Source organism: Carex rostrata, chromosome 16 (assembly GCF_964058835.1).
Source record: "Carex rostrata chromosome 16, lpCarRost1.2, whole genome shotgun sequence".
Taxonomy (NCBI): Eukaryota; Viridiplantae; Streptophyta; class Magnoliopsida; order Poales; family Cyperaceae; genus Carex; species Carex rostrata.
In genome coordinates this window covers 6,282,901-6,308,258 of record NC_135933.1, presented here as the reverse complement: position 1 = coordinate 6,308,258, position 25,358 = coordinate 6,282,901, and the positions used below count along the sequence as shown (strand labels likewise).

At 32.1% G+C, this 25,358-nt stretch overlaps 1 long non-coding RNA gene and 1 pseudogene across 2 annotated transcripts; one reads left to right on the top strand and one right to left on the bottom strand.

The window, feature by feature from the left end:
• Window positions 1–122: 122 nt before the first annotated feature.
• Window positions 123–3,861, bottom strand: LOC144567826 (protein NRT1/ PTR FAMILY 6.3-like; annotated as a pseudogene). The gene is made up of 4 exons (XR_013515516.1): window positions 3,665–3,861; window positions 2,944–3,161; window positions 1,942–2,535; window positions 123–1,246 (listed from the first exon to the last, which is right to left on the bottom strand). The product of XR_013515516.1 is annotated as a protein NRT1/ PTR FAMILY 6.3-like (transcript).
• A 9,840-nt stretch (window positions 3,862–13,701) lies between these two features.
• Window positions 13,702–14,869, top strand: LOC144567628 (uncharacterized). The gene is made up of 2 exons (XR_013515462.1): window positions 13,702–14,423; window positions 14,518–14,869. It is a non-coding gene; the product is annotated as an uncharacterized LOC144567628 (long non-coding RNA).
• Window positions 14,870–25,358: the final 10,489 nt, after the last annotated feature.

The following is a 25,358-nucleotide window of genomic DNA, read 5'->3' as shown; positions in this document are numbered from 1 at the left end:
TGTAATAGCAGGACTCAGGAGGGTTAGATTTGGTTTTCAGTTTCTGAGTATCACCTACTGTCTGAATGTGTGTTGTAATTGTATTAGACCTACGGGTTTTTTATAACAAAAAAAACAAAAATTGTTGATGCCAGAAATTATCGTATAATAAGGAGTGTAGCGTTGTATTTCTCCTATATGCAGTATCTTGTAGGATCATTTGGTAAACCAAACATAAGAAGTCATTTGAATAATATACGGTACCAACACAAAACATCTAAATTACAATTCAACAATCTTGCGATTGCACCAAGCCCAGCCCAAAACATTCAACAAAAGGATGACCCAAACTTGACATTAAGATTTGCTTCACTAAATTCATGCCAATTTTGCGAAAGATGCCTCTGCCTCTACCAATTTCATCTCTGCCATGCTTTCCTCCTCTGGTGTCCTACTCTCCTTATAAACATACCATCTCGCTGCCACCAGATACCAGAAAAAGTTTACCAGGCACATTGCTGCCAATAACCAATAGAAATTGTACAGTTTACCTTGGTTTAAGTTGTCGGCAAGCCAGGCCTTATGCCCAGTCTGTCCTGTTATTTTGTGAACGACTGCAACTAGAATCGAGCTGACGAAAAAACCTAAAGAAAGTGTACTGAGAAACAGCCCGGTGCTCATAGTTTTCATGCCCTTGGGACACTCCCTCAGAAAGAAATCAAGCTGGCCTATGTATGTAAATGCTGCGCCGGAACCTACAAGGAAGAATTGTGGCACCAACCAAAACACGTTTATGGGAACAATCACTCCTTTTTTAAGGTAAGCTGGATTTGATCTGGCAACCTTTAGCCGCTTGATCTCAGTCAGAGCAGCTGCGATCATGGCAAGATTGGACATCACAAGGCCTACCCCGATCTGTTGGAGTGGGGTTAGGCCATGTGGGTTGCCAGTGAAGTGGTGAGATACTGGGACGACAATTCGATCATAGATTGGAACAGTAAGGAGAATAGAACTGACGAAAAAGACAGTGAGGGATCCTGCTGGGATTTTGAAGGAATGGCCGAGGTGGCGGTTCATGGTGGTTGCCTGAGCCACTGAGAAGGTGGTCATTTGCGCATAGACGGTCCAGAACATGATGGTTGTTGCCCAAATTGGGATCATTTGGGCCACTATCTTTACCTCTTCGACATCTGTTAAAGTACATAATTGCCATTTGCTTCGCTTGGATGATGATGGATCTTTGTTGATTGCAGCATGATCTAGGAAACTGGAAAAGACAGCAATAAGAAAAGGCAATGCCAGATGCCAATTTTAGCTCACATCTTTCCATTATAAAGTAGTTAGTAATGGATTTCATTGCAGCATCTACAGTTTTTACTTTTTAGTCTTTAAACGGTTTTTTGATTAAAGGGTCCCGGAGTCTTTAATGGTCTAATTTAAAATATTTTTATGGTTGACCAATCAAATTCTAAATTGATTTAAGTTTAACGCATGCTATATCTAAATGATGTAAAACACGTTTACAACATTTTTTTTAATAATTTAAGATATCATATGAATGTATTATAAACATTGAATGCACATTATAATTAATTACCCATTGCATTTTATCATAGTCAGGGGAACCCGTTGCTTATAGATGACTATTAATATCCTATATACAATATATTTATCTGGATAAATATTTTTTTCATAAACCAATTCCATTTATACATTAAGATATAAATGAAGGGTAACTTGGATTTTTCTGATGATGAACAGGTAAATTAAAGTAATAAATATTAAATTAATATACTAGATCAATATATTTAGATTTTACCTATTCATATGTAAAATTACCCAAATTTTACATCAAGCTGAATTTTTGAAAAACATCAATCAATTTTGTGTTTATGCGTGTGAGCATGTGATATTGTTTGTGAGAGAGAGAGAGAGAGAGAGAGAGAAAGAGAAGAATGATACCGGAACTGCTTTGTGTGTGGAAGTAAGCTTTTGCTTAACCTTGCTTCTGATAGATCCATCCTCTCCTCCTCCTCTGTTCTCATGATCTCCATCCACATCATATAACAATGACGGGTCTGCCGGCAACTCAACCTTCCTCTTCCTCCATGCAGCCACAACAACAGCAGTGATTTGCGTCAGAGGACTCCCGACAAGTTTCTTGAATCGGTACCTCTTTGTCCCAGAAAGAAACACAATCAACCCTAAGCAAATCGCCCCGACGCAGAGCCCATACCCCCACTTCCTGCCGAAGTTGTCCTGAATATAGACCAAAACCGTCACGGCTAGCAAAGAGCCAATGCTAATTATGAAGAAAAACCAGTTGAAGAACTGCATCATCTAGACCTTTTCTGCTCGGTCTTTCGCATCAAACTGGTCAGACCCGAAACCTGACACGCTTGACTTGAGTCCACCAGTGCCGAGTGCGGTGAGGTAAAGCGCAAAGTATAGCACACCTAACTGTGAGCCTGAAGCCCTAATACAGGTAGAGGTTTGAGTGCATGCGGATGGACGTAGCCTATGTACGGCAGTTGATATTGTTAAGATTGCAACTCCCTTTCAAAAGAAAAGAAAAAGAGAGAGAAGAAAATGATGGACAAATGCCAAACATGACTAATAAATATTAAATAAAGGTGTTAAAAGGAAATTGTTATTACTAATAAATAATTTGAAAAATAACCTAGCTTGCATCTCATAAAAGCAAAATATCTTAATTATACTCTAATAAAGGCTTGATTTACTGTTCTTACAACGTTATATTTACTTTATAAGAACTACTAATGCATCAAATCAATAAAACATCACATAATTCCCTGATCTCATACAAAAACTGTCCTACTAATTAAAGATCATATTTTTCTTCAAAACCAATCCCTGAAAGTTCATGCTAATAAAAAATGATGGTGCATGTTAACACTCTTCGTTTTTTCATTGCAAAATTAAAAGAAGAAGAGAAGGTCTTACTGAAGCCTGGACAGCAGCAAAGATAGCGATGGTGAGGTAGCGGCCTAGGAAGGTATCAGCAACAAAACCACCAAATAGACTCAACATGAACGATGTTCCCATGAAGTTGGTTACTGTGTTGGCAGCCTCAGCGTTGCCGAGGTGCATGGTGCCAATCAAATAGGTGATAAAATTTACCGCTATTCCTAGTGTTGTCAGCCTCTCGCACAATTCAACACCTATCAATGAAAATTATATAATTAATTAAACTTTACTAAATTAGTACAAGATATATCTCAAGTTGTGGTTTCTATTTTAGTTAGATCCATATGCATATCTATATGCTATAAAGATTCCTCCACACTGTCGTATATAGATAAAATTTGCATTGAATTTGCCTTTGACCTTCTGGCATTTGACAAAACTTTTTTGTTAGAAACAATTTCCTTCCATTTTCAATCTACAAATAATACATAAACTAATATCCATAGACATATTAGTTCTCAACTTCTTATAGTACTTCATATCAAACTTTTTCCTTGGAAATAACAGTAGAGCTAATTAAGATGATCAACAAGTCACTTTTGCTCTGATGCAGTATATACATAAAATCCCTAATCAACATAATATTCATGAAAATAACATACGAAATTTTATTTCCCATCTTATAAAACTCTCCAAAAAATATTCATTTAAGTCTTAACTACAGTAAATTGAGTAGAAAGAATTAATATATTGTGACCTAATATCATAGCTGCACTCAACCAGCCGCCTGATGTAGCTCTGACGGCAGGGTGACCCTTGGAATCCCATGCATCTGGTAACACGTCAAGTGCCGCATCCTTTTCTGCAATCATGTTCTCTCCTACAACTTAAGTGAATTATCAGTGCTGCATGGAGAGTCAAGAAGGCTAACTGTTTATATAATGCAAAGGCAAGGCAATTTGGTCAGATTCTGCAACTTCAGATAATTTGTGGAGCACAAGTATTAAGGCCCTTTTTACCTTAATTAAATTTGGAGCTTATATATGGATGAGTAAATAGCACGTAATTGTGGAGGCTTTGTCCTCAGTGGAGCCACGTGTATATATTGCCATATTATCAAATATCAATGTAGACTTTGGTTGAATTGAGAATCCTTTATCAGTTTTATTGGTTTATTTGTTGTAGATATATAATACTTGCCGTTTAATGAAACTTGTACTCCAACTAAAAGTAGAACTGATTAATTGAATTTCTATTTTCTATTTTAAGGATCCACGTGATGACAATGGTATCATGTCATGAAGATGCTCTCTCTGTATTGGACTGCTGAACATGATCTGCATATATTTAGAGAAATTCTTGTCCAAAAATCCACCAAATATCATGTATAAACGTAGCTAGGTTGACTGTTCCATTGGAATAAACAATTCGATCTTTTGACTAGTTAATAGTTTGGATTAGATTGGAATAAAAATATTTCTGGCAAGAGTAATCAATTTCCTAACACTTACTTATATATGATATATATTCATCACTTCTGCTCCTGTTTAGTGGAAAATAAAAAGATGAGTCATGATTTAACTGACAATTACATTGTACTCGCCAGGATCAGAAGCGTTAGATCTTTTTATAAGTCACCGTTAGATCCATAATTGGAAATGAAAATGAAACAAAAAGTAACACAAGCCATATCTAATTAGAGACATAAAGAGTGCATATGTACAAACTTGTCGAGTGAGGAGATGGTGATATACATATTATAGATTGACTTGTACTATGAATTTATATCTTCATTTTCAAGATTCAAATGGTTAATCATAACTACTTGATATGATCTCTGTATGAAAATATATTTGTTGATCAAATTGTAAAACTTTCAGAATTTTTTAACTATACTTTTATAGATAGAAAATCACTAATTTCGAAGGGTCCAATTTTTTTAAATCAAATAATATTCTACCTTCATAAAAAGTTATAATATATTCAACAAAATTTGGTTTCAACTTTTTTTTTTTTTTTTTTTTGAAAGCATGGTAGAGACTACCAAGATTGAATTAATAAGAGTGTTTACAACCACAATTCCTACATTATTTTACCAATTGCTATGTTATAGCATAAATATCCCTGTTTACATCTCTCTGCCTTCCACAATAGCGCAACCACAATTTGGTTTCAACTTTCAAGGTACATTTTCATATAAAGATCAAGTTCAGCTATTTGAACCGACTATTTGCATTCATAACACGGGCTTCTCCATAATATGCATATCACTCTCACTCTACAAACTTCGTGGAAGCAACAAATTACAATTTTAGCGCTCTTTCTTCTTTCCATTTTCTCTTTAGACGCAATATAAATTATATACAGCAAACAAGAAAAAAAAGCCTATAGTGACTGTAGTTATGACCCAAATTGTCTACTCCTCAGGTTGAAGCAGTGAAGTAATAACTCTTAAAAGTCACAGGAGGAATAATTCAAAGTATTTACATGGTTGCAAGGAATTAGCATGCAAGTCTTTGTTTAGCCTTAATTACTCCTTATCCTCCATTTATTAATCCATAAATATGTGGGCCCTGGTTATATTGTCGTTTCTAAGTTAATACACTTCGGTTGCCTATGGTCCCATCTCCCCCAAAAACGGTCCTGTTTGGATTTATTCCATCAGACAAAGAAAAGATTACATTACATCGGCGTAATACATGGTCAAACTTATTTTGGGCCTAGAATAAATAAAACTCAAACACACAATTCAGCCTTGGTACAACCTTGGAAATGTAAAGCGAGATTGAGCCCATATTAAAGGCTCAAAACCTTTGTAGTCTTCAGCCCCATGCATAGTTTCATTTAAATCAAGCACACAACTTGTTCGACGATATGCCCAAGGAAAGCAATTCCAATTACAAGTTACTCGTCCCAGTTTCTTCTCAGACTTGATCCATCAAAAGTTCAAATCATTTGGTTCATAGCAGAAGGTACATGCCATAGGTGGTACTGGGACGAAATGGAAGAAACAAAATTCTACTATTCAAGTCCTGAATAACAGAGGAAACAGAGTACATCTTATAAGTTTTTATTAGTCCTGACTATGGATAACGTTAATTTGGGCCAATTGAAAAGTGTAATATTTTAACAGATTTTTCAGGTATTGATGCTCAATTGTAAATTAATCCTCCGATTTCAGTTTCAACTTACAAGAGTTATTGGATATGCAGAAACGTTAAGTGTTGAACATATACTACCAAAAACCACATATGTAAACATCAGTCCCTTCATTAAAAAATAAATAAATAAACAAAGAACGATCGATCCCTTCCATTACATAGAAATATACATCACAATGGAAAACACATAATAATTTGAACTTCATAGAAGTTGCTTTATTCAATCAACAAAAAATCATAAAAAGGTTCTAAATAGTTGTAGTGCTTTGCTCTCCTTCAAGTTTGGGTTCTTCGTTCTTCCTCAGCTTGCACGGTTTACGCACGTGGTGTCCAGTTGTTGCCACCTCAGCATCTGAGTTAGCCAGCTTCCAGCGGCGGTGGCAATGGTGGCGGTTGTGTGCAATGGCTGAACCGAATCCAGCTCCTAGAAGGAAAGCTAGACCATACTTGAAGAAGGCCATTAATTGCTAATTAAGCTGTTCCGTTAATTTGGGGTTTGAAATGGCTTTGAATTTTGATGGTAACTCGCAAAGGATTATAAGCTTTATATATGAAAAAGAATGACAGGGGTTGAAATGATGAGTCGGTCTACGTTTCTTTCTTGGCCCCTTGTCCAAGCTCCTGTACGTCGACGTGTACGTATAATACATTTTCCATCTAATAAAATATTTTTTCTTGCTTTTTGATATTGAAATAGTCAGCGCTCATCCTGTGGTATTGTAGAAAACCTGATCCTGATTCCTGACCAAATATATAATTTGTGTGCGTTAGTTGTCAAACACCCAATTAATTGATTTGTTCTTAAACTTCAGGACCGGATATAATAATTACTAGGAATGTAAATTTATGTTGTGTAGTGTAGTTTCGTGCCATAGTCGATTTAACTTTTTATGTGTTTTGTACGTTTGTAAGTTTGAACAAGTTTTTTTTAATAAAACGGGCAACAGTCTTTTATCAAAATAAAAATAAAAAATTGTGAGAAATAATTGAATGGTTCTAGTCACGATCACATGCAGTCATATTTGTTTTGCAATTTTTAAGTCTATTTAAGAATAAAAAATTACAAAAAAGTGTCGAACATAAGAGAAAATTATTAAAATAAATAAATAAATAATGGGGTAAATTTCCCCGGTCACTAAACTTTGTACTTTGTCATGAATTAGTCACTCAATTTTGATTTGTCCCAATCAAGCCACTCAACTTTCAATTTGTCTCAAATTAGTCACTCTATAAATTTTTCATTTAAAATGCTAATGTAATATTCTTATTCCGTTAGAATTTTTGGACGGAATATGCTTATTCCGTTAGAATTTTTGGACGGAATGAGCATATTCCGTTAGTATCTTGGACGGAATGAACATAATCCGTTAGAATTTTGAACGGAAAAGTTATAAAGTGACTAATTTGGGATAAATAAAAAGTCGAATGACTTAATTAGGACAAATTAAAATTGAGTGACCAATTTGTGACAAAGTGCAAAATTTAGTGACCTCAAGTGAAATTTATCCTAAATAATGTGTGAAAACTGATTTATTGTTTGAAATATGAATATTTACAAATACATAAGTTTTATTTTATGTTGTTTTAATTAAGTGTAATAATGTTTGGTCACACGTCGACATGCGTGTCGAATGATAATCCCAGTACATAATCAATATGCGCATGTCGTAACGTGTCAAGAAAAACTGTATCGTACTGTCACACGTATGATTATAACATGACTTTTCTACATCCTAAATATAACTTCTTTTCTCCTCATTTGTTATTATATATGTCTGAACTTTCGAAATAAGTCAAATAACCAATGGCCCATGCATCAATATCTCATCAATTAATCTCGTCATCATCAATACAAGACACTTTATTTTATTCCCTTTCTAATTTTATGTATTAGGAGCTTTTATCGAAAATAAAATTGATCGATTTACTCTTTATCTCCATATTTGCACCACCTAACTTTTCTTCTTGTTGATTAGCAAATTATTTATAAATTAATTGCATCCAGCTAGTTGCTCAAGTTACCGAAATTTTTAAAAATACCATATTAAAAAGAAATAAATCAAATAACCACAAAATTCTGAAAATTCAAAAAATATCATGGCTACATCCCATATATGCGAACTCCTTTTCTGGGAGCCGCATTTAGAGAATGGAGACCATTAATCGGGGCCACATTCCTTAGATGCGGCCACCTTTTTTTTTTCCTTTTTTCTTTTCCTTCTCTCTGTTAGCTTCGGTCAAAAATTTCAGTCAAACGTGATTTTGGTCAAAAAGTTCGAATCCTTTTTTTTTTTTTTTTGAATTGAACGGCATGAGAAGGAAAAAAAATAAAAAAAAGTGACTACATCTAGGAAATGCGGCCATATCAAAATTTTAATTTTTCAGAAAACATGATTATTTGATTTTTTATTTTTTTATTTTTTATTTTTTGAATGTGGTATTCTTAAAAATTTCTGCTCAAGTTAATTGAGTTGTAGCTCTGTTTCTTTGGTATATTCAAATACTGGAAATGAGGTGATATATACTTAGTTGGTTTTATTTAAATTTTTTTGTGTTATTATTCCATTTTAAATAATGTATATATTGCAATTAGCAACAAAAATAAAATAAAATAATATTAGAACTTAGAAGGATGCTGTAGTTTAGAGTATTTTTTTTAATTCCATACATTTAGAAGTAGCTAAACAAGAAGAAGAATATAATTAGTACGCTAATATGCTATATATCGCATAATTATATATTGAAACAGAATACAAAATACAAAAATAACAAAAAGAAAGACCCGAAGTCAATATATCGATCAGTTATACATAAAGTAGCAAATATTAACAATTTCTCTTCCACTTCATTCCGAATCCTCTTCCTCAATCTTTTTCTTGGTAGGGGCAGGTTTGCGATGCGCCTCTTCATACTTCTTGGCCATGGCGATGCCTGAGTCAGCGACATTTCTAACATTGGGCACCTTGTAATTCTGTGCCACATATATGCCAAAAGCCGTACCAACAATGAAAGGGAAGAACCTTCGAACTAAACAAATCATTTTATCAATTAAATTCTTATTTTCCTTTCTCTTCTCACTCTCAGGAGTTGCCTATTGTCGGACTACTTGTATTTGGGTTGAAATTCTAGTGGAGAAGACGCGAGATAAATAGTTTAGCATGATGCAAACACAGAGGCGTGTGTCAAAATACTTCTCCATTTTTTAAATCACTGGAGGTACCCGGTACATCATCGTTTGCATTTATATAACTGTATGCAATTCAAGGATAAGATGGACTGGAGAGAGGTTTTAATTCGTCAACGCTTCTACCTTGACCCCTGGTCCAAGAAATACAAGCACTTGATGGCTTGATGCCTAATTTTTAGAGATGCAAAGGTGAGGAGACATAAAGAATTTTGTAATTTGAACAAGTTGTTTTTTTTATTTTGTTCCAGTGACTATATATATATAATATATGATCAATATGACAGTTGAATGCAATGTTATAAAATGCGGTTTCTATGCGGTATGTGGAAGGCCACCGCATACCGCATATACGGTATACGATCGCATATGCGGATTAAAAAGAGTGATAAAATAAAATATAACATAATATCTCATAATTTTATAGATATAATAGAAAATACAAAAATATATAAGCCTGCAAATGTGAAAATTATATAAAATCCTTGAAGTATTTTATTTGAGTGAAGTGCTCTATTAGCTTTATGTGAAAAACACTCAAAATTATTAGTGGGGTATTTTGAAGTTTGGCCCAAAACTTTATTAAATCAAATAGAATTGCATTGGTTGGCCCAAAATACTAATATGTGTCCTCTTGGGCCTAACGTCACTAAGCAAAAAAGCAACACAGGCACAGCTACGTGAAAGAAAGAAAAAAGCGCATCCGGTACACTTATAATCAATGAATACTTTAGTCCCAACTCTCTGAAACAAGAAAAATAAAGCGCTCTAGAGCCTATTAATAGATGGGAACAACTTGCAACATTACTTAACTTGTCAGTCCGCATCAACTGGGCAGTCCGGATCCGATTTTATATGGGTTTGGTTTTGGTGAATACTGAAACCTATAAAATCTGCATATTGAAACCGCATAGCCGGGCTTTATGCGGTTTTGGACTGCATATGCATATGCGGCGCATTTTATTACACTGGTTGAATGTATCTCACTTTTTGCTACAGTGAGCTACTTAATTATTTTGTACATTTGCATATAAATTCTTAATCTATATACTATTTATGAGATTATTATTCAACACCCCCTAGGATTATAAATATCAAGTAATTCTAGCTTGTTTGTGATTTCTTCAAACTACTTTGGATCCAATCCTTTTGTGAACACATCCGCTAGTTGATCTTCACTTCGAACAAACGGTGTTTCTATTTCCTTGGCTTGGACCTTCTCTCTAATAAAATGGCAATCAACTTCTATGTGTTTTGTCCATTCGTGAAATACGGGATTTTGAGCGATGTGACGTGCGGAGTTGTTGTCACAATACATTTTCATGGGTTGATCATCATTGATTCCCATGTCTTTGAGCAATTGCTTGAGCCATATCAATTTGTTTGCGGTTGATGTCATGGCTCGATACTCCGCTTCCGCGCTTGACCGTGCCACGACATTTTGTTTCTTGTTTTTCCATGTGACTAAATTTCCGCCTACAAATGTGCAAAAATCGGTGGTGGATTTTCTATCAAAGCTACCGGCCCAATCTGCATCGGAATAGCCACATATTGCATTAGAATTATTATTTTTCATCCATATGCCCTTTTCGGGATTTCCTTTTAAATATCTCAAAATTCTATTTATGGCATCTAAATGTGGTGTTCTTGGTGAATGCATGAATTTACCAATTTGACTTACCGAAAGAGAAATGTCCGGACGGGTTACCGTAAGGTAAATTAATTTTCCTACAAGTCTTTGAAATTGGTTTATATTTTCTAAGGGTTCACCATCCTCGGTATTTAATTTGTCTTTATTATCCATTGGTGTAGAGGCCGGTTTACAACCTAATTTACCGGTTTCTTTGAGTAAATCCAATGTATATTTCCTTTGTGAAATTAATAGACCTTTGTTTGAAAATGATACTTCTATTCCTAGAAAATATTTTAAATATCCTAAATCTTTAATATCAAAATTTTCTTTTAATTGGAGTTTGATTTTTCTAATTGCTTCTAAATTGTTTCCGGTAATTATTAAATCATCTACGTATACTAAGACAAGGATTATGTTTTTTCCTTCACTTTTGGTAAACAATGAGTGATCGGCATTGCTAACTTTAAAATTGCAAGAAATTAAATATTGAGATAGTTTGTCACACCATGCCCTTGGAGATTGCTTGAGTCCATAAATTGATTTTTTTTTAATCTACAAACGAGGTTAGTATTCTTTTCTTTTACAAGACCCGGTGGAAGGGTCATATAAACTTCTTCCTCAAGTGTTCCTTGAAGAAATACATTTTTAACATCTATTTGGTATAAATTTCAACCATTGTTTACGGCAATGGAGAATAACACTCTAACGGTATTCATTTTTGCAACCGGTGCAAAGGTTTCATTATAGTCTATGCCATATGTTTGTGTAAATCATTTGGCTACTAACCTTGCCTTATACCATTCTATGGTACCATTGCAATTATATTTAATTTTTTAAACTCATTTGCATCCAACGGGTTTTTTATTTTTTGGTAATGGAACAATTACCCATGTTTCATTTTTTTTTCTAGAGCTTTTAGCTCTTCTTTCATTGCTTTATTCCAAGACAGTTTTTGAATGGCCTCTTGGTAATTTTTTTTATTCTATTTCTTTTTCTATGGTGGTAAGGAAGGCTTGGTATGAAGGCAAAATTTTTCCATATGAAACAAAAATTTGTATAGGGTATTGTACGATATAAGTAACATAGTCTCTAAGTCTAGTTGACAGTTGTAATACCCTAATTATTCGTCTAAGCCCCGAATTATTTTCTACCTCAGTTTCATTTATGTCATTATTATTTTCAAATATTTCTTCTTCAACATCACTTGTTTCATTTTCTTCTAAATTATTTTGTGCAATATATATAGGGTGTTACCGAATATATTCTTTCAATTTGGGTTTGATTAGGCTCTAGAATTTCTTCTTCTTTTTTGAAATATGGCTCATTTTCAAAAAATATAACATTTCTAGAAATAAATAATTTTTTATTAATATGATCATAGCATTTGTACCCCTTTTTAAATGGTGAATATCCTAAGAAAATAGTTTTTGTTGATACAAAATCTAGCTTGTCCTTCCTTTTAATATGTACAAAGCTTGTACACCCAAATATTTTTAAATGATCAAAAGTGATTTTTTGTTGATAAAGGATTTCTAACGGAATTTTATTTTCTAACTTTGAACTTGGCAATCTATTAATTAAATGAGTAGTGCAAAGTATGGCATCCGACCAATATATTTTAGGAACATTGCTTTGAAACATCAAGGTTCTTGTCATTTCCAACAAATGTCTATTTTTTTCTTTCCGCCACTCCATTTTGTTTGGGTGTATTAATGCAAGTGGTTTGGTGTATAATTCTATTTTCTTTAAAAAAAGGTTTCAAAATTTTTGTTCACAAATTCCGTTTTGTTATCCGATCTAAATATTTTTAATTTGGCATTAAATTGATTTTCTATAAAATAAAAAAAACTCTTTGAAGCTACTAAACACTTTATTTTTTTTATTTGAGTAAATATAACCAAGTGGTTCTTAAAAAATCATCAATAAAAGTAACAAAATATTTAAATCCATTGTATGAATCAATTGGGGCAGAACCCCATACATCCGAATGAATTAAATCAAACATAGCTTCACTTTTACTTTTGGAATGAGAAAAAGAAAGTTTTGTTTGTTTTGCCAACTTACAAACTTCACAATTAGCATAATTTAAATTTTTACAATCCAAAATATAATTTAAAATCTTGTCGGAGGGATGTCCAAATCTTCTATGCCAAAGTCCAATATCAATGGATTTAGCGGAAGCACAAAAATAATTTTTTGGATTCAAAAAGTAGTGTCCATTTTCAAGAAATCTTTCACCAATCTTCGTCCCGGTTTCCCGGTCCTGAAATACAACATTTTCACAAGAAAAAATCACATCGCAATTTAATTCTTGTGTTAATTTTTTAACCGAAAGTAAATTTATAGGAAACATATCTAGATGTAGCACATTGAATAATTTTTTGTTACAAAATATAGTTTCACCTATACCATTTATTTTAGCCTTCATACCATTCGCTACCAAGACAAATTGGTCATTTTTTGTCATATCTAAACTTTTTAGAAGTGCTTAGTTGCCAATCATATGATCTGTAGCACCACTATCAATAATTATTTTATCTAATAAACTTAAATATTTTGAGTATAAAGAGATACCAGAAAATTTAGACTAATTATGTTGAGTCAGCAACACAGACATTTGTTGAAATAGAGACTGCAATTGATCTGCTGCTGCCTCTGACCCGTTTCGGCTAGAACTTGACCCGCCAGCGAAAAAATTCGCTCCAGCTCTGTGTGTTGCTGAGGGCCCATTAAAAGAGTTTGCTCCTGGTCCATTTGTTACCGCTAGCCCATTAATAAAATTAGTTGGGCATGGTTCGGAAATAAATTTTGGTTCAATAGAAGTGAACTTTGGTTCAGCGCAATATCCACGCACGACATGTGCAGACCCTTCTCCGTTTCTTTCTTTCCCACTGTTTCGATCTCCTCTTCCTCCTTGATTCTTCCAGTGCTTCGATTTCAAGTGAGGATGAAGAAACCAACAATTTTCGTGAGTGTGCCCTTCCTTCTTACACCCCGTGCATCTCTTGATTTCATTGCTATTTGAATAATTTTGGGATCTAGGGTATTGGCCGAATTTGGAAAAATTGGAATTTTTTTGCTGCTACAAAGGCATGGGTCTCGTGTTATTCTTCGATTGTGAGTTGAGAATCACCCATCGCCTCTCTTCGGCTTTCTTCTTGTTGAATCATGTTTTTGATTTGGGAGTAAGAGGAAAGAGGGATGGTCTTCATAATCTGAGTCCGTACGGCTGCATAGCTCGGGTTTAATCCCGCGAGGTACTCAAATATATCATCTTCTTCTTCTCATTTTTTTTATTATTGCCAAGTCGATGGTTGCAGGTCGGTACAACCGGAGTTCATCTTTTTTCTTTTGAAGAGTACCAAGGTACTTTACGTGTTTTCTTGTGCCTTGTTTTTCTTGTTGGATTTCTAATTTGAGCTGATATATAAGGGAATAATTGTTTTCTTGCCCGTACATATCTTTTATGACTTGCCATAGCTCAAAAGCCGTGTCGGGAAGGAGGAATAGATCCGCAATGGACGTCTCCATAGAATTCGTGAGCCATGTTATGATTTTATCGTTTTGAGTTCGCCATTTTTTCATTGCTTTCTTCTTCGCTTTGGTCAGCGAAAGTGGATTTACAATTTCAGGCACTTTGTTATCTCCTGTGATGTATTCACGCATCTCTCGGCCGCTAAGCGCTCTTGCTGCAGCCTTTGCCCATGTAAGGTAATTTTTGTCTTTAAGCAACGCATTTGTGAGCTTGGAGGAATTGTTGGTAGCCTCGTGTTGCCCTTCTTGAGCCATTTGCCCTTTGCTGATTTTGTTGTTGTTTTATGATTTTTGTAGTCAGAGATCTTAGTGCTCTGATACCATGTTATTTTTAGAGATGCAAAGTTGAGGAGATAGAAAGAATTTTGTAATTTGAACAAGTTATTTTTTTTATTTTGTTACAGTGACTATATACAATACATGGTTAATATGACGGTTGGAATTATCTCATTTTTTGCTACAGTGAACTACTTAATTATTTTGTACATTTGCATATGAACCCTTAATCTATATACTATTTATGAGATTATTATTCAACAATGCCCAAGTTCATTTTGTTGCGTACGGCAAAATATGCCAATATGACATTGTTAATTTCATACAAGTCATAAACAAACAAGAGTAATATAGTCGTACAAAAAATATTTCGTCTGACACTTCGGAGAAATAGATGTATATTTTTAGATAAACGTAAAGCAAATATCTGCCTATAAAAAAATATGTCGTCTGACACTTTTTTCAATACAATATATTATAAAAATCAAACAATCGATAACATGTTTATTGGAATTTAAAAAAAGTAAAAAAGCTCTATCGCAAACTTATTTTTTTTAATTATATGATTAATATTAAAGGAGCTATGTATGAGTCATTTTTTTTGTTGTCAAATCAGTACCGAGCAAAAATTTTTTTCTTTCATTGACAACATGATAATTCATAAAATAAACAAGATGCAATTGAAAAAAAAAAAAAAAAAAATCATGTGCAACATAGGAGTGTACACAGTTTGAGTTGATTAGATTTGGTCTATATTTTCAATCTGATCCGTATAATCGGGGGTATGATTATCTAATCTAATTCAATCCATAACTTATCATTATAACTTCAAATCAATTGATATTGTAATTCACATGAGTAAAAAAAAAAATTAGATACACAGACAAGACATTACTAAATAAAAAGTAATTTAATAACGCAAAATAATTTGTAATGTCAACAATAAATAATTAGACATATATATTTGATGCACTAAATTATTACTAATCAGGTATCTTGCACATTGTTAAGTGAACAATAAATAATGAGTTTGGCTAGTATAACATCAGTGTTATTTTAGCCTATATAACACTAATTCTAAAACCTATCGAATATACTTCAAACGATAAATTCAAACCGTTCAAACCGATCTACTTCATTAGTTGTGCGTTTACATACAAAATTTATAACTTTTTGAACTTATTTAGTATCATGTCAATCGGTCAAATGTGCGAGTTTTAAAGTTAATTTTAATACATTCATTTTTCAACATTTTTACGCATGATTTGATACTAAAATAACTTCAAAATATAAAAAAAATAAAAAATTGCGTGTAAATGCATCACTCATAAAATAAATCAGTTTGAACGGTTTGAATTAGTTGTCTGAAGTCTATTTAATCAATTTTGAAGTTAGTGTCACATGACACCAATGTTATACTAGCCAGACTCATAAATAATATATACAATTTTTTTTAATATAATAAATTACACAGACATATATTTGACCAAATGTCCTCATTTGTTTGCACTAAAATTGATTTATTAACTTTCTAATTTTGACCGATTGACTTTATACTAAATTAATTCGAATGTTTAAAACTTTCACATGTAGACACATCACTTGTAAGGTAGGCAGATTTCAACGGTTCGAATTCGTCATTTAAAACCAATTTGATAAGTTTTGAAGTTAAGCTCACCAAACACTTTGAAACTTAAGAACAACCTAGTTCTACTCTTAATATTAGACTCATTATGTTTGTAAAAGTAATAAAATATTCTGAGAATAAATTTAAACCAGCATAGACCTTGCATCGGAGGACATGTATCCAAAAAAATTATAAGGAGAATTCCGTGTATAGCCCTCAAAAACTTGAAAATATGTATTTCTCCTTCTAAACTTTTAAATTACATATCCCCTCTAAACTTCCAAAAAGTCACAAATTTATCCATTTTATTATCTTTTATAAAGTCATTTTAAATTTATAAAATCCACAAATTACCTTTTACTAAAAGCACAAAATTTTGTAGCTTGTTTAAGAAAAATACCGCTCTTATGTTTGATCGGTTTCAAACGCAAAATATATATTTTATAAAGGATAAAGAGTATAATGGGTATCCAGTTTCGAGGAGAAAATGGATATTTTATAAGGAGTAATGGTATGATGGTATCTTATAAGAGCGATTTTTTTTGTAAACAAGCTATAAATATTTTATGCTTTTAATAAAAGGTAAAAGGAGTATTTTATAAATTGAAAATGAGTTTTAATATAAAAAAAACAATCAAATGGAAAATATGTGAGTTTTGGAAGTTTAGAGGGATAAATACGTAATTCCAAAATTTAGAGGGGAGAATACGTGATTTTAAAGCTTTTGAGGGGGTATATGTGAAATTCCCCAAAAATATAACCAACTCCTTTCGAAGAAAATTTCATAATTCATGAAAATCAAAGGATGACTTAGCTGTAGATCCACCCCTATTAAGATTCATGTCCGAATTAAAAAGCAGTTTGAATTTAATAATTTTATCTTCCGGTCTTGATACCGGAGGAGATCCGAATTCCAAAACAATGAAGTTTTATTTTTCCATACAAGAAAAATTGTATACTGTTATGTAGGCCCCGCAAATAACAAACAGATAGAAGTAAAAGTAGCAAGAATATGTAACTGCAAATTCTCTTCTTCAAGACTTGACAATTTCGTGCAATAATGTCTCATCTTATAATACATGAACTTTGTCGATAAAGCCGATCGAGCTCAAAATAGTTTTAAACTTTTAATCCTCAAAATAGTAATAAGAAAGGCAAGCAAACAATCTGCAACTAATTTAGCAAATAACAAAACAACTAGCAAGATTAAACTTTGGGATGCATTTGGGACAATTTTGAAATCCAACTATAATGAATTTAAACGCCTTTCTTCACAAATGTTCTATTAAAAATAAAATTCTATAATATTTGTAGTTTATTTGTACAAGTCAGGTAAAAAAAAATAAACAAACTAAAACTTATCTACTATATATGTAGTTAATTTGATTGAGTGAGTCTATGGTACTATGCATATTACGATTTGGCACTGTGCTACGGCTCTATATTCGAGTTTTCAAATTCTAACGGTCGATCCAAACCGTTCATCTTGTTCTTCATATTAATATGTGTTTGGAGACCAAATTTTTCATTTTTTGAAATTTTTTTACTATTTTTTTAGATTTATTGAAAATCACTGTTTTTGGATGGTCCAGAATTTTCAGATCAAGTGATTTTCTAAATATCTAAAAAAATAGTAAAAAAATTTCAAAAAATGTAAAATTTGGTCTCCAAACACATGTTAATATGGAGAACAAGATGAACGGTTCGGATCGACCGTTCGGATTTGAAAACTCGAATATAAAGCCGTAACACGGTAAGAACCCGTGATATGCATAGTACCATAGACTCACTCAATTTGATTTGTTTATGGTATGAATTCCTGATTTTGTGAGGCCAACACTAACAGCTATAACAACTTACGGAATTCAAATATAGAATGAACATCCTTCTTTTTAAGTTTTTTTTTATGAATAATAATAAAAGTTAACTACTTTCTCATAACATAAACATTTTAATTTAAAAAAAAAAGAATGTCGATAATATACAAATCACATTTAATTGATTGGTCTTCGGAAAAGACCGTTTGACTTTTCCTATATTTATGGTCGTGTACTCGGACCAATGTAAGACCCTTTTGTATTTTGTAGCTCGGGAACCTTTATCTTATTACAATGAAAAACATTTTTTCACTAGTGTTTCCACTTGGGAAGCACCATTTTTTGATACGGTAAATTTTACAAAATGTCATTCATTTATAAAAGTCAAAACAAGATTTTTTTTTTTTTTTTTTAGAATTTTTCAAACAAATATCCTTTTGAATCTCATGAAACTTCATTTCTATCCTTCTCTTTCTTTTCCTTCCCACTGACTTAATTCCACATTTTTATATTTCTACATTTTAAAATTTAAATTTTACTATACAAAATTAACAATTTTAAACATTTCATAATTGATAGAATTTAACATCATATTTTACAATATTTTTTATGAAGTATCTAAACAAATTACTAAGGTCAAATGGATTATATTTCAAAATATTCAAGCACAAAATATTAAATTTGCACATCTCAAATTTGAATATTTTGTAATCGCTTCAAGTTTCATATTTGATGTTATCAAATTGTGTTGCTTTCAAAAAAAAAAATTACGGAAACAATTGAAAAGTCAAATTTAATAATACGAAAGTTTAGAATAAAAATGATATTTAGGAAATTCAATGTTCTTATTATTGGTCTATTTCTATTTCTAAGTTCTAAATTTTCAAACTTTACATTTGAAATTTCTAATTATTTATTTCCATACAACTAAAATTATTATTTTTTAATTCAAAGCACACTTTGAAATATCAAATTTGACACTCGAAGTAATTATCAAATATTCAAAATTTGAGAGGTGCAAATTTAATGTTTTGTGCTTGAGATTTTTGAATTATAATCCATTTGACATCTTAATATGTTTAAATATAATATTTTATTCTAAAATATGAGGCTAAATTTTATAAATTAACATTGAAATGTTGAAGAGCGATTTTATTTAAAAAAATGTAAAAACAATAAAATATGGAAGCAAGTGAGTGCGAAGAAAAAGAGAAAGGAAGGAAATGATAAAAATCATCATGTGACTGTTGAGAATATTTTGTTGAAAAATTTAGTACAAAAAAAAAACATTGTTTCAAATTTTATAAATGAAGGATATTTTAAACAATTTTCCTTCCGCTGCACTTTCGCAAGACATTATTTTTTGAAGGTAACTTGATTTACATGGTAATTGTTACATTGGCTTTTAAGACCCGGTCTATGGAGATACTATCGAACCTTGCAAACATTCATTCCTCTTCTCGGTACATGATGCTTATTTGTTCCCTTCCATGGAAACCGGCTTCATTTAATTAACATATTAATTATCTCATGTCTACAAATATTGTTCCCGGGCATCAATCTCCACACTAACAAGTAAGCTAAAAACCTTCCCCTATCCCCCCCTCCCAACCCCACCTGAAAAAAAATACGAAGCCTCACAAAGCAATGTCTTTTGCTGCTAGCATGAGTAGCATCCTAATAATCCTTCTCTCTTCTTTCGTACCTGTTCATTTTTGCCACTCATTACCAGTAACTCGTATTTCAGAGAAGGTTAGTACAATGCTGTCTTTCTTATTTTATCTTTAATAGCAAATGGTTTCCTTTTAATTTGGTGATATTAGTATATTAATTACTAGCAAGAGCAACAGTGAATGTGATGTATTTGGGGCAAATTTAGTTCCTATGTTGAGGTAGAAGTTCTTTGCCCAAGTTGTCGTTGTATTGCGAGCAATATATTATGCATTTTGTTTATTCGGATCTTTTATATAGCCATGATTAAATCAAAGTACTAATGATGTGTCTTTAAAGTGATTATCATTATTTACCAATTAAGTCCAGTAATATAATATGCCTGCACATGTTCTCATACTTTTTTTCTATATAATCTTGCTAGTATAAGTTATACAGTGACATTTTTATCAATGGAACCAACAAGTTTCTTGACAAGGACTTCATTTGTTCCTGCAGCTTCTTGTTGTCCAATAGCATTGTTCCCCTGCATTATTGCACCGCATATCAACTTTTTTTTTTTTTTTTTTTTTTGCTCCTGATTGGAATGTTGAAATTTAAGCGTTTGTTCAAGTATTATTATGCAAGGGAGTAATTTTCATATACAAAATTAATCTGAAATTCTAAATTACGCAAAATAATGACTCTTGTTTTGTTTCCACGTGCAAAATCAAACCCAACGAATGCAATGCAGGCTTCGTATCTGGTGCCAGAGACGGTGAAAGGGCATGTGCTAAAGAACACAGATGATGTGACGAAGAGTATTTTATCGAAAAGTGAACAATGGAAGTACTTCACTGTTAGTAAAGAAGAAAATAATCAAGAAGAAATGAAGTACAAATCCATCAAGGGCTGGAGAAAACTTATAGTAGGCGTTAGTGAGACAAAGGCTAAATCGAACAGGGAGTCTTCGCATGGTGGACATAAGAGAAAGAGAGGCCGGGGTATCGATATAGATTATGATCCCCCAAAGACCCACCCGCCGTCTCATAACTAGAGACGGTTAATTAAGACTTTGTGATTATAACCTAATAATTAACTATAATTAGCTTTTACTTTGCAAAATTATGAGAATGGTTATATCTGAGGTTTTCTTTGCTATGATATAAATTTTTTGTTGTTTTGTTCATGTGGTATGTGTGTGCATATTAATTTAGTGTTCAGAGACTTCTTCATATATATGTTTCATGTAATAATTACCTCTGACTTGAATTTTTTTTTTTCAAAAAAAATAATAATAATAACTCTGACATAATTAGATATTACCAAATACTCTGTGAAGTCTCAGTAACTGGAAGAACAAGTAGAAGATCGATCTGATGTTCTTAGAAATTTGGCCTATGCGGGACACAGCGACATGTCTGCTTTGAAGGTAGCATGAGCACTATTCCCATGCAAGTGCACTTACATCCAGGAGCTAGTTGCTCCTTTGCATGCATTTTCCTATCTGTAGTACAAGTGGTTGACTTTTAATTAATTCCTCAATATTTTTACTAGGGATAGCGTTTCCTCGTTATTTGTTTTGTGCTTAATTAATTAAATTCTGTTTTCTTTGTAAAAGAAAATCTTGCTCCTTCCCAACGTATCTATTTTATCTCCCTATAATAAAAAGATACAACTATGGACTACGTACATTTAGTAAATTGTACAACTTTAATTAAGCAAGAAAACAAAAATATTGCTAACGTTTATGGGTCAAAATCGAATTCAGTCGAACTCGTCTTCAATTTGGGTACTGAGGCAATGGAGCAAATTAATTAAACTCGGTTAGCTAGTTTCAAAATCGTTAGCTGAACAAGTCAGAGGAGATAAAGAAACAAATTCCTCTGAATATTTCCTGACTATTTTTTTTTTTTTTTACTGGTGGCATTCTTAAAAACATATATAGAGATGGAAACTAGAAAATGGGTTCAATTTGGTTGAGGTCTTGTGTGGATGCTTCTTATAGTGTGATTTAATATTTTTTTTTTCATTTTCTCGTACTATTTTCAGTAATATTTTATAAACATTTAGTGTGCATTTAGTTTCTCGTAACTAGTGTTATGAATAAGATTTCTCGTTATCATAGGCAGACCGACTCCAACATTCCCAACACAGATCTAACAGCATTGAATAAATAAATATTGACTTTGTATATCTGACTTAGCTGGCTCTATCTTACATTCTTACTAGCACTCCCACTTGACTATTCTCTTTTTTTAATATGGAGTTCTTTATAGTTATTGGTTCCTGCAGATACGAACTTTCTTGCTTCAGCGTCGTCAATTCTCAAAACAAGAGATAGACAAGTATAATATGCATGTAAGGCATGGTAATGGTTATCGTTTGGATACTGGAAAGTAGCTGCCATTTTATACCAAAATGAACAATTAAACTACGGAGCTACATTAATTAATTTGATATCCAAATTAGTGAATTGCATATGAGGGTGCAAATGCCCTCATTTTCTCCATTGCTTCAATAATATTATGAAAAAAAAATTTCAATTTGATTGACTGTTTAAAACATCAACAAACAATGTTTTCTACAAGAGTTTGACAAATCTCGTCATCAAAATGAAATTAAAATTCCAAAAATGTCCACAACCATGATAGCAATGTTAACATACTACATGGATTACAAAAATTTGGAGTGATACAAAATTTACATGCGACCACAACCCTGATAGCAATGTTGAAAGAAGAGCTATTAATTCCAACATAGAACATTTCCCTATCTATTATCAGTAAATTCAAACAAAATTACAAACAAGGAAGCAGATCACTTGCCCCCCGGGGTGCAGAAAAATCCTGCCCCCTCAGTCAATGCGAGGTAGGGCCGGGTTTAGAATTTAGGGTTTAGGGGGTCCACCAACAGTGACTCTGGGGACAGACGATTCAATCCCTTACAAACAAACAATTCCTTGGTTAACGCTCTAGATCTATACTCCCAAATAGAAAGAGACATCACCTACATACTTTGCAAATTGAATTAAATGTTATCTATAAAATATCTAACAAATACCTTTCATTACAGATGGTGCACTGGTGATACAATAACTATGCAACTATCATATACATGTTAGTGAGGTATATATATATGAGAGAACATTTAAGGGAAAATAATTAAGATTCCTGTATACCATGGGAAGGATAACAAAGAGGACATGTAGTTAATTAATTTAACATGTGAAAAAGAGATCAAATATATAACAGCTTGACTTAACAAAAACACACCAGTTCCTTTTAGTTCCTTTGGGAGCACATAAGTATAAAATGATAGGGAAAATTTCTAATGTATCAATCTAAACTTTTGAAATAGCTAATTTTCCCATCAAATTAAACACCACAATATCCAATATCCTCGTACACATTTAATATTATTTCTTATATCCTTTTTAACCATATAATATTTTATTTAATTATTTTAAAAATTAAATTGACTAATATGAAAAATTTTACAAAGTGTCATTCTTGTTCAAAACATAGAACAAAATACCATCCTTCCAAAAATTTTAACAAAATGTCCTTATGGACCCCACTCGTTCCCTCTCTTTCCTTCCCTCTTCTTTCTCCCTATTTACTCTCATCTATTCTTTGCTAATGTAAAAATATACAATTGTGACTTTATTTAAGTTTTGAATAACTTTTATTTTTTATGTGTATAAATAATTTAGAATAAAAAAGTAAGTGTGAACTTTTATTTGCTAAAATCAGAAAGTTATTAGTGTATATGTATTTTTTTTTGTTTGAATAATATATATATGGGTCTTTTTAAAAGTTATTATAAGACATGGCATTAACTTATTTTATAAAATCTAACATATAAATATTTTTAACATACGACATTTTATCTAGTTTATTCGGTATAAAATTTCATATTTCTGGTTTTCACAATTATAAGAATTTTATCAATCACATGTTCAGAATAATTTAGTGAGATACTTATGCTTAATAAAAATATACTAATTATGTATATGACATAATCTTAAGAAATTAAGAATATAAATAACCAATGCAAGAAATAATTTCAGTAGCTTTGAATCATTTACAATGCAAGTAATACAACTCGCCAGTAAATACATTATGGTGAAAAATTAAAAACTAAACTTTGTTGAATCTGGTAATTAATCGGACCAGATATGCGCTTCAAAGGTGTAAAAAATATATCCCAAACCATCTACACCACTCATTGTTATAGTATTCAAACTCAATATTTTTTGCATTAGTTATTTATTTCTTAAGATTATATCATATACATAATTAGTATATTTTTATTGAAGCACAAGTACCTCACTAAATTTTCTTAACATGTGATATGATAAAATTCACATATTTGTGAAAACTAAGAATATGAAATTTTATACCGAATAAATTAGATAAAATACATATGTTAAAAATATTTATATGTTAGATATTTTTTTTATAAAATAAGTTAATATAATATCATATCTTATAATATTTTTTTAAAGAGGGCCTCCCTAGCTACTTCTCAGCGTAAGGACAATCCTGGGAATGGCTACTAGTAGTTCAATTAGACCAATTAAAAGCATTACTTTACTAGCAGTACAAAACCCATTTGTTGGAAATATTTTACATATACACTGATAACTTTCTGATTTTAGCAAATAAAATTTCACACTTAATTTTTTTATTCTAAATCATTTATACACATAAAAAATAAAAATTATTCAAAATTTTAATAAAATCACAATTGTATATTTTTACATTAGCAAATAATAGATGAGAGTAAATAGGAAGAAGGAAGAGGCAGGGAAACAGAGGGAACAAGTGGGGTTCACAGGGACATTTTGTTAAGAATTTTGAAAGGAGGATATTTTGCTCTAGGGAGAATTTCATGTATCCCCCTCAAAAACCTTGAAATTACGTATTTTTCCTTCTAAAATTCATAATATCATATTTACCCTTCTAAAGTTTAAAAACTCACAAATTCACCCAATTTATTGATATTTCTAATAAAACTCATTTTAACTAAATAAATTACCAATTTTACCCTTATTTCTCTTTTCTTTTCTTTTCTCCTTTCCCTTCATTCCCAGAGAAATGAAATCCCAAAGTCCTTATTCACATGAGCGCTCAATCTATCGATCTCTCTCTCTCTCTCTGTTAATGTTAGAGACGGAATGATGGAATATCAGATCGACGACCTAACATCTTGGCAGGCATGTCAGCTGGTGGCACAATGCATACACACATATAGCAACATACCAATAACCCCCACTATAAATTACATCAGTATAAGAATGCTCAGACAACCACATGATTTTGTAAATTGGATAAGAAGAATGAAGCAACATTTTGAAGGTCCACTTTAAGGAATGATTGCTAGAGGTGAGATGATGGAAAGTTAGAATTGGAAACACAACTCAACAATGCTTTCTTCCAAATACTTGATTTTGGATACACCGAGTTTCTAGTAGTTTATAATTTGTTTCTATTTTCATTTCTTTATCTCACTCAAGTAAATTTATATGTTTCTGTAGTAGCCTGGTAACATTACCAGTAAACGT